General features: G+C 38.6%; 1 protein-coding gene across 1 annotated transcript in view; it reads right to left on the bottom strand.

The window, feature by feature from the left end:
• The window catches only part of LOC109032067 (diacylglycerol kinase eta), a 127,204-nt gene extending 112,743 nt beyond the window's left edge, over positions 1 to 14,461 (bottom strand). The window contains exon 1 of the mRNA XM_019043993.2: positions 13,896 to 14,461. The gene's annotated coding sequence lies outside the window, so the exon portion shown is untranslated. The remainder of the gene's footprint in view (positions 1 to 13,895) is intronic.
• Positions 14,462 to 16,608: the final 2,147 nt, after the last annotated feature.

The raw sequence follows: 16,608 nt of genomic DNA, 5'->3' as shown, positions 1-16,608 counted from the left end.
TTACCTCGGCATTCTCTTTAAAAAGGGTAGGCCTGAAAGGCAAATGTTAATTACTTTAAAGTAACATTGGAGCGTTCATTCAATTTTCACGGCTGACCTTATTTCTCAAAATTCCTTCGTTTTAAAGAAAGCCAAAGCCTGCTTCACATTAGAATGTAGCCCATTTTCTACTCCGAGATAGGAATGTTACGATCTCCCTCCAGAGCCTTAACTCCTTGCTGAGAGACTGCGCGCCTTCATGTATCTGGGTATGCAGCCCGAGCAGTTAAGAAGCACGACAAGTATCAAGCAGTGGCGTGGCGTGAATTGCGATATATTGATTGTTATGCCTTCTAAATCTATGGAAAAGGATCGATAGACAGGGTGTTCGCAGCGAACACCTTAATAATCGATTCTTTACCATAGGTTTAAATGGCAAAACAATCTATAAATCGCAATTCACGCAACGCCACTGGTATCAAGGCGTTAATATTGTCAGTTGACGGTGACAATTGACTCCGCAAAAACGCGTACCTTAGTGTGTTACGCTGCTAACTTCCTATCAGACTTTTTTAAATGGTAGAAACTCAACGTTATTTCTTGACACCCTTTTTGATCAGTCTTTGAAAAAGTTAAGAATTTTTTGAAGGTTTGCTCACCTTGAATAAATTAAAATTATCAGAGACATTCCGAAACACAGGAAACTATACACGCACTTCTGCAAATCCACCACCGCCACAAAGTGGTTAAATCTATAATAGTGAGTGAACGTACATTACAACCATCCAATCGTTTTAATTTTTTTTTTTTTTTGGGGGGGGGGGGAGGGCAAAGAACGAAACCACTTTTCTTAGGTAGATTGTGTTGCACAGGTCTTTTTGATTATATCCGTCCGTTTGAAACGAATGTCATCGATTTCAAAAGCCTTGCTAGGATAAAATTAAATGACTGGTAGCTCACAATAATTTGGTAAAATTAACAAAAATTTTAAAAAACTTAAGTAAAACCACTCACTTGCAAAAATTGCAAGTGAGTGCATTTAAGTTTGTTTCTAAAAGTCTCTTTAAAGTTTTTGTAAATTTTTTAATTTTTTTTTTTTAAATTTTACCAATTTAACGACTTGTGTAGTGGTTTAAACTCCTGTATAACATTTTCTCATCAGCTCACGATAAGTTAAGTAAATCAGGAAAAGCTCAACGGGCATTTTTGACACTTGGAATTAAAGATTAGATTAAAGCTTCAGCCAGAGCTTATTTGTAATGCTCGCCCATTGGGCCTTTTTTTCGGGGGGGAGGGGGAGGCATTCCCGGAACAAACAAAAGTGAGGGAGGGAAATTGCATCATATGACAATGGCTCTGATTCCTACGCGGCCCACACAAATGGTCGGGAATAAATTTTAAATTTAATCTGCATCACGTTCATCCCGGAAAAACAAACACGACGCCGCGCCCCGGCTGACTTGAGGGCGGAGGTTGAGGGATTAAAAAATTGAATCCGTAAAACGGAGTATTCCGCCGTGCTAGGGAAGAACACCGTATGAACATTCGAGAGTTGCCAAATTTCCTTCAATAAAACGTTTATTTTTGAGGAAAGTTATGAATATTTTTCCCTGAAATTTTCAGGAACTGTGGGTGAAATTGCGTACAAAATTATCTTAAAAACCGAAAGCAAAATATGCATAAATATACCAGGCAATTCGTGTTTTATCAAAGGAAATTTGGCAACGTCTGAAGGTTCATACGGCGTTTTTCCTTAGCACGGAGTATTTCGCCCGTGGCAAGGCTGCCCAAAAAAAGCTATGCTCAGCCACCACCTGCCGCGGGGAAACGTTCCGACGCAACGGTGAAACTACAATAACGCGCACTCATTTCAGTTTGCTACGCAGCGGGCTTTCTGTCATAATTAATTTTTAAAATGGAAAAATATCCACGGTATTTCTTGGGAGCTTCCCTGATTTTTCTTATCTGTGAGAGGAATATTCCGTAAATATTCCAAACAATGATGTTGATTGATTCTCCGTCAATGAAATAAACTGGAAGCGGACTACAATACCGCGTTTCTCGGTTTGCTACGCAGCGGGCTTTCTGTCATAATTAACTTTTAAAATGGAAAAATATCCACAGTATTTCTTGGAAACTTCCATGATTTTCCTTATCTGTGAGAAGAATTTGCCGTAAAAATTCCAAACAATGATTTTATTTTATTCTTCTTTAATGAAATAAAATGGGAGTGGATTGCAAAAACGCGTTTCCTGGTTTGTTACGCTACAGACGTTCAATTTGCTACACAGCGGTTTTATGTCATAATTTATTTTTGAAATGGAAAAATATCCACAGTATCTCTTGGCAACTCCCCTGATTTCTCGTGTGAAGAATATTCCGTAAAAATTTGAAACAATGATTTTGTTTTATTTCTCTTCAATGAAATAAAATGGGAGCGGACTGCAAACACGCGTTTCTCGGTTTGTTAACCTATACAGACTCTCTGTCATAATTACTTTCTAAATGGCAAAATACCCAAAGTCATTTTTTTAAAACGTCCCTGATTTTTTTTTTTCTCCGGGTGAAAAAGATCCTGTGAAAATTTTAAACTATATTTTTGGATCATTTTCTTTTGATAAAATAATGTGGAAGTTGAGATTTCGAGACAGCGCGAACTAGAAACATGTTTATACAGTTTAAACATCGAAACACGAATCAATCGAAGAATACTACCAAGAAAGCGGCATCTCGATCCCGTAATTTATAGACAGCGTTTAAATTGAAAATTGTAAGAAACTCGGCGCGCCTTCAGTTGACGAGTGATACCCCACACATTACGCTAAAGTTAGTTTAGTTGCGTGACCTAAGTAAGTAAACTCAACTCAGCAATTACATACCTCTCATTGGTTTTTTCGTTTCGAAAAACCATACTATGCACACCAGCAGCAGGAATTACTCTCGTTTTGTCACCCCAAAAAAAAAAAAAAAAAAAAAAAAAAAAAATTCTTTAGCGTGCTGAGGGAGAAACCCTCATGTAGCATGTATCAAAACCTGCAATCTCAATTCTCAATTTTTTGGTCAAATTGAGTTTGGTTCTCCACACTGAAATACATCCAATTTTATAGTTTTAGCGATGCCAAATTCGAGCTTCATGTTTCAAATAAAGCGAGGAAAATCAAGTTGAGTGTCAAAACCTGTAATCTCAAAATTTGTATTGCTGAAGAGAATTGGCTTTGGCATTTCCTTGAAACTTTCAATATAGGTTCTTATACCACAGGAGCTAATCATAAGCCAACTTCCATGAAGAAGTAACGAAGATTTACGAGCACTACATTTTTCAAAAGTTAACCCAAGGGGAAATTGCAGGTTTTAGGTGACTCACTTATCCTCCACCTGAATACACGGTAAAAAACGATGAAAAAGCGTGTCACATGCAACACAGATTGCGCGCTAAGGAGTGGATTTCAGATTTTTTTGATGCGCTCAACGTGATTTTTTAGCGAATTTCCTCTCAGAAAGTGTACTTAGTTGGCTGTACCTCTTGTGTGCAACAGACCCATAGAATCTAGATTACCTACACTGAAAAAAAGTAAAGTTGATTTAACATTCTGGATGTAAAAAAAGTGTGCGACAGCTTACAAAACGCTGAATTAACTGCTACAGCAGTTACTTCAGCAATGTCAAGATGTAAAACCAACTGCCGTAGCGGGTAATTCAGCATTCTGTGATTTCTTGCACACTTTTTGTACATCCAGAATGTTAAATAAATTTCCTTTTTTTCTTGGTTTACATTTCTTTAAAAAAAAAGTATTCATTACTTCCCTCACAAATGCAAATTTTCGAGGGAAAATTTCGGAAAATTCGAATGCTGCGATGCGGCATTTTCCTTTAGAATGGGAGCGGAAGTGTGGCGGGAACCTGATGCAGCGCGGCCGGGTGGCAGTTGCCCGAACAATGCGTCTCGTTGAAAATTCATACGAATAAGGCGATTAAGTGAAATTGAGATTGATGAAACGAGAACCCGTGCCCGGCTCAAAGCTAGTCCTTCCAAACCACATATTCCGCATCGCAACCCCCCCCCCCTCCCCCACCCCGGTGCCCTCTATCTTCCTCCTCAAACAGGGGGATTCTAGGAAGGACAAGTTAATATTAGGGTTTTTTTTTTTACTTTTCTCTGTTAAGATCAACAAAATCCTCGCTTATTTTTTTTTCTTCTCACGGGAGGGATAGTTACTTTGTGCAAGTTCAAAAGTATGAGAATCCTGCGAGGTTGCATGAATCGTACTCGCGCCGAAAGACTCCAGACTCTATAGAGAGCGTCTCTCGGGGAGGGAAAGGGTCTCTGGCATAAAAGATCCCCTAAAAAATCGCTGAAATTTAAAATCTCATGAAATCCTCTTTAGTGCGAAATCTCTGCAAGCGAGTGTATCTTTTCTCTTTTATTTATCATACGTACAAAGTGTGATAATGGTAATATTCGTTTACTTTACAGCGGTGCCTTAGCGACTAAGCCCATCTACGATTATGATACCGGTATAGTTACAAAATAGCTGAAAGTGTACAGTAAATTAGGCGAAAATTTCAAGTATGAGCAAAAGAGAGACCGGGTAGAATTTTTTTTTTTTTTTTTTTTTTTTTTTTTTTTTTTTTTTTTAAAGGAAAGTAGTAGTAGAATGCGTAGTAACAACGTAGTAGAAAAATTCTATCGCTGGGTCTCCGATGCGGAGAGTGATTGCTTTTAATTTAGAATGAAAATGGAGTATTTAAGATGAGAAGGTCACAGGTGTACTTGTTCACGAGACTGAACATCACCAAATATACATTTTTAAGCCGCATCCAAAGAAAGAAAAATAAATTGTAAAAAATCAAATTTTGAGAGACTGGGGGAGAAATGTTCAGAATATGGACCGAAACTGAACAAAATCAATTAAAGCAAAAGTAATCAAATCCCTTGTGTATTTTATAATTTTCACCTTTTGACACTAAGCGTGTCCTCCGAAAACGAATTTCTAAAGGCACACAAATAAAGTGCTAGGATCAATAGAGCATTGATCCAAATGGGAGTCATAATAGTGAAAAAGAAGATATACGATCAAATAGGCACAAATTCATTTATCTCTCTAGAGAAGCTATTAAATAGTATCAACTTTAACTCTTGGAATTCCTGCGATCTACTTAAACTGGTCTTAAGCCGAATTTTAAATGTGTACCAATTCATTATTTTCCACATTTCTACGAATATTGAAACGAGCGGAAAAGCTCTAATAATAATACTTTCGTATGAGAGAGGCGCTCAGCTGTTTTTAAGTAGGCGCGTTTTTAAGTCTACCCAAAATGTCAATCATTAATTTTGACAAAAAAAAAAAAAAAAAAAAAAAATGGACAAATCATAGAAAAACGGCTGTTGTCCGCCGTGCTTTAACATCAGAAGCATTAGATAAAGATATCACAGATTAATTTGTTCTAAATATTTAGACCCTTCTCCGTCAGCTTGTAATAGTTATGAGCTGGTACGCTATAGATGCTATTAGTGGCGACGTCATCATAGGGATTCTCCATTATATCGAATTGGATCAAAATAATAACACTGGCATAGCCTCTTTCAATGCTACCAATACGAAAAATTCGATGTATCGCTTTTCTGTGACGTGCCACTAATAGCGCCTATTAGCGGCTTGCTGCATGCAAGCGCAAACAAGCGCTGGCGCCTACAGACCTAACCTGATACTTCACGCATTGCGCAATGCGTGAAGTATCCCTGTTAGGTTTGTAGGCGCTTACGCGCGAGTCACGCTAGTTGCCCGTAGAGTCCCTTTATACTGAGAGTCACGACAATGTGAATCCATTTGGTTCCCGTATTTTAGGCCTTCACAGTGTCACAATCGGGAATGAAGATTACATTTTCACCGATTACAAAGATTATAATCTGGAGTGGACCAGGGAATTACGGGTTCGGCAAGGAGCAAACGGAATGAAAGAAGGAACGGAGGAAGGAATTTGAGAATGGGCCAATCAAAGATTATGAAAAACGTTCAATTTGTGTAATCCTTATTCCCGTTTGTGACTCCATGAGGGGGTGTTGCCTTGACTCTCAGTATAAGAGGACTCTAGCGTCTATTTGAACGCATTGCCACTAGTGTACTAGAATTCAAGAGGCAGGTTGAAATCAAAACGGACATCAGATAGTTTGAGCACTTTAAAATTGACTTTTGTCCCTTCTTATCCTACACACCGCGTGGTATATGTGTCAAAGCCAAAAATGATAATAAATATGAGTAAAAAAGGAGTGAGAACTGGTTAAAAGGACAGAAAATGAAGAGCATAGCTGGAGCCCGCGGCAAAAGCAAAGGCAGTGGTGGCGGCTTCGCCGCGGGTTGATGATGGTTAGACACGCTTATTTCTAATAAGATTATTATGAGAAGACTCGTTAAGATGAGCGCTCTCCTCTTACCCCCCCCCCCCTTCCCGCACCCAGCCTGTTTCAGCGGATCCAATTTTGCCTCCCAAAAGGTTAAAGGCAGTGTTTTATCGATAATTCCGTCGCATCTTAAGAACGGATACAGCTATCAGGGGCAAGCGGGGGGGGGGGGGGGCGCTCTCACTCATCTCTGCGCCACTAAAAACCAAGCTTCGGCGAAAAATGATTGGAAAAGCGATTAGCAACCGATCCCTTCATTTCTGAATTCACCGGCGCCAAGTTGTACGATAAATCTACGAGCGATAATGCACATGCTTTGTAAAATTTTGATGTGTCATTTTGTTTGTCTGGAATTTTTGGTTTCTGCGCTGAGTTATGAAAAATTGCCTAAATTATTCCATCACATTAGAATTTGTACATGCAATTTTGAAAAAGAAGAGTTTCGGGTAAGATGCAGATTTTCCGCAATACTGTGAAATGACGGCAAGGATCTAAGTGCATTTCTGAATTTAGCGACAGAAAATATGTCTATACGTGTATACTTACGGATTATGAATTTTTTAAAGAAACCCTTGAAAATAACAAATATATGTATGTAATATACATTTAATTTTCAGGCATAGCATAGGAAATTACCATCCTTGAAAAAGCTAGCTTCTTCTGGTATAAAAGTCTTTTCGATCAAGCGATCATTTCTGAAACAATATGCCCATGAAATACCGTGCAGCATTTATTCGCCATTCAATGTCTAGTGTGAAGAAGCGATTTGACTCATGTAGTTTTTACTGCAGCGCCCGAAAACGTCAGTCGGTTTTTCTCCTATATCGACTTCAGACCTTTTTTCCGACCAGGATTGTGTTTTTTTTTGGTCTTTGCACGAGAAAACAAGGCGACAGTACCGACAGTTCATGTTGAAAATGGCCACAGTGCAATGACTTACATTTAGATACTGTACGAAAAAGTGAACTCCTAAAGTATTGGAAATTTATGAGTCCTCTTTAAATGATGTACACATTCGATTATTTTTACAGACGTGTATATTATTTAGGAGAAGGGGTCTAGTTTTATGAACTTACATGTGTGGTGTTATTATTATTGAAAATATTATAAGGACTTGCAAGGGTTATCTAAATTATATTAGTTTACTTTTTGTTTTTGTGGTCACTAGAAATGTTCACTTTTTAGCTTCAAGAGATTTAGTCGACACTCTATTGCACAGTGCTTGAGTCGTCATTACGATAAAGTTCAGAACTTGTGAAAATCTAGGATCTGTGTGAGTGACTAATTGAAAACGCCTTCACTAGGCGCGTGATACTTCACCGCTCACACCGACGTTAATATATTTGTATCCAAAATTGTCACGCATCTTTACGCAGAGAGCTCGCAGCGGACCTCTAAAACTTTGCATGAACGAATACATTAATGTTCACGAAGTTCGAGTCTATAAGAGAGAGAGTCGGAGAAGAAAATTGGAAATATAAATTTGATCTCCGGCGCATATTGCATTATCTCTTCGAGCCAATGACCAAAAAAATTTAAGAATATAAAATCGCATCTTATCAAAATAGGTTTTTGGGTCACAATCGATCAAAGGCAAGGTAGAATTCAACAAAATGACCTCGTAAATTGGACCGAGATTATCAGAAAGGAACCAACCCACATTTTGGAAAAAAAATTAAGTTAAGGATGTTTTTGAGTTTTTCTAGTTGTATATCTACTCCTACCAAAAACAAAGTCGAAAAAAAAATTAGCTTGTGAAAAGAGGGGTTAAAGTTTATTTTCTACATTGAGTCTTATAAAGGTTAAAAACTTCAAACCTCTTTTTCTCAGTTTCAACTTCATGTAGGCTGGTTCCTTTCCGATAAACTCGGTCCAATTGATACTTGTCTAGTACTGGAACGGCTTATCATCGGAGAAATAATCATGAGATAACAAAAAATAAAAAAGATTTTTCGGTTTAAGAAATTTTCATGGAAAGTTCGCAGTTAATTCTAAGCTTTTTGAATCCATTAAAAATTTTCTTTTCGGTATTATTCAGTTTTTGTGGAGGTATGGTGAATTCTCCCATCGCCAAACAAGAGGTGGCTTTCGATTATATTATACTGAATTTAATTCAAATTTCCCAAAATTCTCTTTCATTCTAGGCAAAAGCCTCCCTAAAACTCCTCTGGTCACAGTTGAATCCAATGCGTCAATTTGGCGGTTAACATCGAGCCAAATCAAATTAAAATTGGAAATAAAGAGGTTTGAACTCCAATTTTTCCATGAAACTAAATGTTCACATGAGGTTTGAGTTCTTTTCATCATAAAATAAATTGTTTGTCTTAACTTTGAATTTTTTACGGGAGAAAATATACAATCGATTGAGCTCAATTCCTAGTTCTTTATCCTCCAAAATATGCCATTGTTCCTTTGTGCATAGTTTGGTCTAATTTATAACACGCAAGTCTCCATATTAGAGGAGCTGTTTACGGAAAGACGATTTGGATACTCGGCAAAGGTAGTTCGAGCTTTTTTCCTTAACTCGGTTTAAAGATACTTTTTTGTCTCATATGTCTCGTAGAAAATCACAGTGAATGAAAAATTATGGACCCTATCGTTTCTAACCCGCACACCTGAAATTAGTTAACTGGACTAAAAGAGGGAGTAAATTATTTAATGAGCGATGAATCAGATCGAGTTTTAGCAACATCCAAATAATTCGAGAGCATACTCAAATTGTTAGTACGTAAATGTCGAATTATTCAAAAGAGAGCAAGTTTGGTTTGAGAAGATACATTTCCGGACACTTCTGATGACCTCATTTCTGCCTTACTAAGAAAAAACGTCGTATGAACATTCGAGAGTTGCCAAAGTTCCTCTCAGAAAATAGTTATTTTTAAAGAAAGTTATGAATATTTCTCCTTGAAATTCTCAAGAATTTTAGATGAAATTGAGAACAAAATCACCGGAAAAATTGGAGGAAAAATCTTTACAAATTTTCCCCAAAATTGGTGATTTACCGAAGGAAATGTAGCCACGCCTGAAGGTTCATACGGCGTTCTTTCTTAGCAGGGCAGAATTGGACGTATTTCTGCCAAACGGAATTATGTGCATTATGGCGTGAGCCCTGTTATGCGTATATTCTTATGGATCTCAGGGCTCGTGTCTTAATGCACATAGTTCCGTTTGGTAGAAATGCGTCCAATTGATCAACGATTCGGACTCACTTTACATCGGCATGTTTCGAATGGCACGCATTTCAGCAGCTATTTCGTGGAATCCGAATCCATTTCAAATCAAGAGGATTGCGATTGTGTAAATTGTCGAGGAAGGAACGCAACATCCATGTCAACATTAGCCACCGCAAAATTGCACTTTGTGAGATGCAGCCCGATGCCAAACCACAGACTTTAACAGATCTATTGACCTTGATGGCGTGCTAGGTCCTCTATACGGGCCGCCGGGCTATAGACAGGAAGTTGGAAATTTATCCAACGTGCATTAAAATCCAGAAAACTGGAAATCTCAACAGAAAACAGCTCAATCTCAAGGGGAAAAGCTCATTCGAGCGCAATTTTCCCTCAAAGAGATGCGCTATACGCTGTATGCATTTTTTATTAAACAAATTTCATATTTTTTTTTAATATTTTAGTCGCAACTGATGAGGAAAAATACCGTAAACTTGTTAAAACTAATTAAATCCTTTACTCAATGCCAGAAATATATGTATTAGCTACGAAAAGGGCAAATTGAAGGCTAGAGACACATGAGTGAAAAGTTAACCGATCTTTCACGAAAATTTTTCGTTATTCTTGAACTCCCCCCCCCCCCCTCTCTATGACTCTATAGGACACATCAAATAGGAAAGCAAAGCTATCTAGGTGTCAATGAATCAACTCGCCGGTAATTTTTACACTCCAAGGGGGAAAATAACTTGAGAAAATCGTATCAATTTCAACGAAGGTTTATATTTTGGACCTTACAGCCTTACACCTTAACGTTAGGTTTGTCATGGTCGGTTTTACTAAAAATCTTCAGGGACTCTGGCGGAGCAATTCAGGGGACCCCAAACATAAACTTTTTGAGCGTTGAGGGCCAAGAATACTAATAAACATGATCGCTTTTCAATAAAAACCGCAATTTTCTGCCGAGGATAGTCCCTAAAAAGGATTAAATGAACATATTTAGCTATTAATTTGTTTTCAGAATCGTAGAATTTTTGCATGAAGTATCGAAAAACGGCTGCATAACGTTTGCGCACACTTTTCTTACCGATAACGTTTGCGCACGCTTTTCACGAATATCATTTGCGCACACTTTTTACCGATAACGTTTGCGCACACTGCACTATTTGGCAACGCTTCAATGATGCGTCAGTTGTATCGCTTCGTGATAAGACAATTCAACGGACGGATAATTTATAAACGGACGAGGGGAAATTTTCATTTAAATAAATTCCAATTAGCAATCAGAAACTCAGAAACTCCGTAATTTTCAGGTCCTTATCGAGATACGAATTGGTTAAAACAATAATTTCATCATCTTTTCTTTGTTGATCATTCCGTTTAGTGAACACCTCATCATTTCTCACTGTTTAATTTTCAAAGACACTATATTCTGAGCGTTAAAAAATTATTGAGAGGCTTCGTAGACATTCGGATGATGATAGTAAAACTCCCCGCTAAGCTTCCTGTTAAAACTTTCAACACCATTTGCTGTCGTGCAAGCGTCGTAAGTGAGAGGACTTGCCCACACATCAGGTGGGAACAATGTAGTATCAATGTAATTTCGCCGGATGTAACTAAGAAATTGAGAAACGCCGTTTACATTAGGTGTAGTTGCGCCCAGTTCATAAAATGCAGTGGGAACATCATCGGGGGGCAAATAAGATAAGGAAAACAAGCAGTGAACTCCAACACAATGTGTTGATAAGGCGCGTCATTAACTCACACATATCAACCCCTTTAGTTTTCATTTACAGAGATTTCAAAATAGGCAAGTAGCACAACAAGAGAATTCATACGATCCAACTCTTCGACGACGCACTTTGACGAGACCGTGTATTGTGAATGTAGAAAGCCATTCGAACGAGTTTAAGTTTTGTGATCTTCCCCCAGCAATATCTTATCAGATTCTTAAAGAAAAGTGCTACGGAATAATTTAAGCGAAGAAAGGAAAAATTCTGTCGAACTCCTGAAAGATACAGTCGATTAAAGGTATTTTTGGGGCTGAAATATCCAAATCACCGGTACCTACGAGGGTCATCCAAAAAGTAAGGTTCCCTACCTTGTATCTTTCGAACGAAAATAGATAAATCAAATCGGTAAAAACGTACATATTAGGCATACTCTAAGCTTTAAAACAAGCTCAAGTTTTTGAAAATCAGTTGAGGACTTCGCGAGGAAACTCAATTTTACTGAAACGACCTCCCGTCGTCGCGTGCCCACCTCCGAGGTCAGGATGCGCCGAGAGTCCCTTACTTCAGACTCGGCTTATCGCCTCTAAACATCAAATCGAAAAGGAATTTAAAAGATTTTATCAAGTAGGCCTTACCTTGCTTTTTGAGATAGTCTCCGAATCTTTTTTGACATTTCTGGTATCATTACGGCAGCTCTTTCATGCCTTCCGCGTAAAAGGTCTCGTCTTGGCTCCAAAACCAGTCATTGCCAGCGATCTGCACTTCCAAATCAGTTGCTTACCGTGGTAAAATTTTTCCCCAATCCTCCGTACTCTCTTAATTTAGCCTCAGGTGACTTTCGTCTATTCCTGAGATGAAAAACTCCCACTGTGGAAAGCGATTTCCAACCGATTTAGAGGTGCAGATCGCTGACAATGACTGGTTTTGGAGCCAAGACGAGACCTTTTACGCGGAAGGCATGAAAGAGCTGCCGTAATGATACCAGAAATGTCAAAAAAGATTCGGAGACTATCTCAAAAAGTAAGGTAAGGCCTACTTGATAAAATCTTTTAAATTCCTTTTCGTTTTGATGTTTAGAGGCGATAAGCCGAGTCTGAAGTAAGGGACTCTCGGCGCATCCTGACCTCCGAGGTGGGCACGCGACGACGGGAGGTCGTTTCAGTAAAATTGAGTTTCCTCGCGAAGTCCTCAACCGATTTTCAAAAACTTGAGCTTGTTTTAAAGCTTAGAGTATGCCTAATATGTACGTTTTTACCGATTTGATTTATCTCTTTTCGTTCGAAAGATACAAGGTAGGGAACCTTACTTTTTGGATGACCCTCGTATTATAAATCCCGATATATTATTGAAAAGAAATTGACTCATTATAAATGCAATTGCATTAGATATGTCTTGATTTTGTTATTTTAAACGTATTTCCATGCAAAGAAGTTCAACCATGTCCATGCTTTATTCATTCATGAATTGAAAGTAAGGAATCTACATTCCGAAAATCTACCGATTTGCCGTAAAAAATTGCAGAAACTCGATATACCAAGTCGATGCACCCACTCGTTGAATTTACCAACCAATTTCGTGAGAGCAAATATATAAAAATCAATATGCTATAGTCATTTTGGGTGCATTTTTTTTTCATGAAAAAATAATAATTTCAATCCCGAAAAACCATCAATTTTACGTATAAAATCGAAAAAATCGAGATGTGTTCACTCCCTGACGTGAAAATTAGATTCTACGTGTAAAAATACTTACACATGGATATGCTGAACAGAAACCATGTGTGGACACAGTTAGGATACATAGTCCCAGAATACTTTTAAAGCGCCTTTACTTTCCAGAATCTTGACGGAATTTTTTTTGGCTTAAACGACTCAAGAGACACTGTTGTTAAAAAAATATAAAGAATTTCCGATTTTAACACAAAAAAAATGTTCGTTCAGGCACACCATGTATTGTATGGTGTATTGCGCTGGTATTCAATCCTTGCCTTCAGATCAAAATTCTTACAAGAAAGCCCCTTGCAAGAGGCGAATTTTTTGTAATTTCTCCCAATTTTTTCTCCGTTATATAGTTGAATTGCTTGCCAAATTCTGAGGTCAATTATATTTAATTGTAATTTATACATTTCTTTTTTCCCCTTCATTTTATTTTTTGTTTGGAGAAGTTTCGTTGATTTCTTCGAATTTCGAATACTGCAACTTCTCTTCTATTCGGCCGATTTTTATGAATGAGACCTCTTTCAATTCGTCTTTGAACGGAGAGTAAGGAAAAAATTGCTAAGTACTCGCGAAACAATTTTTTCGAAAATTTGATGGATCCCAGCGTGACGGTGAAATGGGTAATCGAGTGAAAGTAATTAGGTTAGGTTAGGTTAGGTTAGGTTAGGTTAGGTTAGTAAAGTTGTTATTTGTTTAAAAAGAGGCGTTCAACGTGAGTATACTCATGTGTGAGATACTGTTTCTCCTTATTTTTACTTATTTTTTTAACGCACATTTTATTATTAAATTCGTGGTTCCTCATACATTGCACATGATTCAAGTTAACTTTTTTACTTATGACATACTCCTAGATAAATTCACTAATTTTATGACAATGGTGCTTGAAAAATACACTTACCGTGAAGTAATCTCAAAGTGTTTCAGAGTGAGTTTAAATTTGAAATCCCAAGTTCCACTTTCACGTTAGATCTCAGTTTCATTTCACAGTCCCGGCTTTTAAAAATATTCCTTTGAATTTTTAATGTTTATTTATATCCGGCACAAAAGCCACCGATTAAAAGTTTCTGTCAGTAAGGCCCAAGCATTAAAAGGTCCAAAACCGGCAAGAACGAAACATCAAGTCCAGCAGCATACACGTCAATAGTTTAATTACTCTCCACCCCTCTGATGTGATCAATTTTAACGATCGTGAAATTTTGAAAAAGCGATCAAATCGTGACCGTTCCTAATGATGAAATTGCCTCTATTTTATAGTCAAATAATAAGAAAGCATGGAATTGCAACAGTTTATTCTCTAGATTTTCGGTAGATAACGAAAGTCTTAACGCATGGAATCGAAGAAGTTGAAATAGTTGAAGCTTTATTAAATTTTCTGATGAGCCGAAAATTTCGCGAGGACGAAAAAAACACGCGCCGGAGTTGGAGAGAGCTGACGGCAGAGAGGCAGACTTTCAGCCAGCAGCGTGTTCGCGCGCGGACTGAAATTTAACTGCGAACGGGGTTACAGATTCCCCTCCCCTCTCATTCTTCCACCGCTGCGCTGCTCGCTGCGCTCATGAATGTAGGCAACGGTATACCTATCCTCTGACGTCATAGCTTGGGGGTGGAGCGGAGAACAGGGCGAAATGGGATAAAGACGAAATCTGGTCATGAGGGGATGAATACGGATCCCCGTTGGCGCGGGGTGCGGCGGGGGCAGGCGAAGGGGGATTTTAGGATACGGGTCGTAGAATACAGGTGTCGCAATTTTACATTGATAGCCAGCTTTCTCACTCTGTTACCAGCGTTACCTCCGTCGTTGAGCCTTTCCCCATAAACCCGTGTAAAGGTCACTAAACAGGTGATGCGAGGACTCCGAGAACCGAGATGAAGTCAAGTTTGAGCCTTCGCATGGGATGTAATGAAATGAGTGAAGCAGTATTCAGAGTCCCTTTATACCCAGAGTTACGACAACTCACTTTTGGTTGGTCTGAAAATGGCCTTAAAAAAAATCCAATTCTGATTGGTTCTCGCTCATGGAGTCACAAACGAGTGCACCAAGATGGTGGTGACTCGAGTGTGAACGAAAATAATGAAAATATTACCTAATTGTGGTTTATCAAGAGTGAATTGTTATTTCCATCGGTCCGAAATGAAAATAGATTAAGCAATTATTCACAAACTAATCTAATTTTCTTTTTAATTGATCGATTTTGTTGATGTTGTTGTTTTTTTATGACAGAATGACTGAAAGAAGCGGACTGCATTTTGCAATTTGGGGCTACAAATTCTAACTCATCGGAAAAAACACTTATGTGAATACGGAAACTACTGGCAAATACGTTGTTTTTAAACCGGGCTAGAATTTATAGTTCCAAATTGCAAAATGTAGTCCAAGCAATTGAGGCGTTGGACGGAGAAAGGGCATTTCTCAGTTGCGGTGTCCCAGAATCTCCAGCGCAATTTTTATTTTTAGAGAGAAAACTATTGAGTAAATTTTCTAAAATTCCACGTTTTCAGCACTGTAAAATCATTAAGAATAATCAGTAAATGTTACAACAAATTACATACATTTGCTTCTATTATAATGGATGAACGCTAGCAGAGATGTTGGAACACAGCAATCAAGAAATGCCCTTTATGCACCTAGCGTTTCAATTATTGTGAGACGGAGGGCTCTTCTTTTTACAACTCCGCTTCTTATTCGATTAATTGAGGTATGCATGTTTTTTACTGCACCGTCGATGATGAAAAAATGTGTAGTTGCACCCGTGCTAATGTGTAATTTGTGCGGTAAGCGTGATCTCGTGCCATCAAGTCGAGGTGCTACTGTTGAAGGAGCTCCGAGCAACTATTTTGGCACAGAAGTATTGCAGAGTATCAGATGAAAATGAAGGCGCACTAAACAGTGGCGAGGCGTGATTGATCGATTATCGATATTTCTCCATTTGAAGCTGTGGTAAACAAACGATTATTAAGGTGTTCGCTGCGAGCACCCTGTTTATCGATCCCCCTGGTAAAAATTGGCAGTAGAATCTGTGTTCCAAAATACCATAGACCTACAGCCGGCTGCAAGATTTCCAATAGCTTCTATAGCCGGCAACACAATTTCTAATAGCCTTTTATAGCCGATGGCGATTGAGCAACAGCCTGGCAATAAAGTGTATGCTAAACGTTACTAATTACGGATGCTAGGACTTAGTGAGTTTTTGGACTACCGCTCTCTTTTTGGGCCGCAGTATCTTGATTTAATTTGAGAGGAAAGCTCCGTACTTTTGAAGGATGCCTGCGAATGCCTGCCATTCCTATTATGTTGGAGCGCTTTCAATTCCATATGATACTGTGCAATACCTCTGGTGTGAAATAGTTGCTTCAAGCGCCGCGGTACGCTGCGGCGCGGCGCGGCGGGCGGGCAGCCAGCGCTGAACGCGCATTGGCGCCTACAAACCTAACAGGGATACTTCACGCATTGCGCAATGCGTGAAGTATCCCTGTTAGGTTTGTAGGCGCTAGTGCGCCGCCGCTCCGCTTCGTGTTAGCCTCTAATATTTAATCTCGCGGAGTCAGCGTTTTTCAACTTATGACTTTGAAATGTTTGCACACTCTGTATGGATTATTCTCATTTTAATTGA

Source organism: Bemisia tabaci, chromosome 7 (assembly GCF_918797505.1).
Source record: "Bemisia tabaci chromosome 7, PGI_BMITA_v3".
NCBI classification, from domain to species: Eukaryota; Metazoa; Arthropoda; class Insecta; order Hemiptera; family Aleyrodidae; genus Bemisia; species Bemisia tabaci.
Note: the sequence above shows the minus strand (reverse complement) of the source record. Positions and strands in the feature narration are given on the sequence as shown.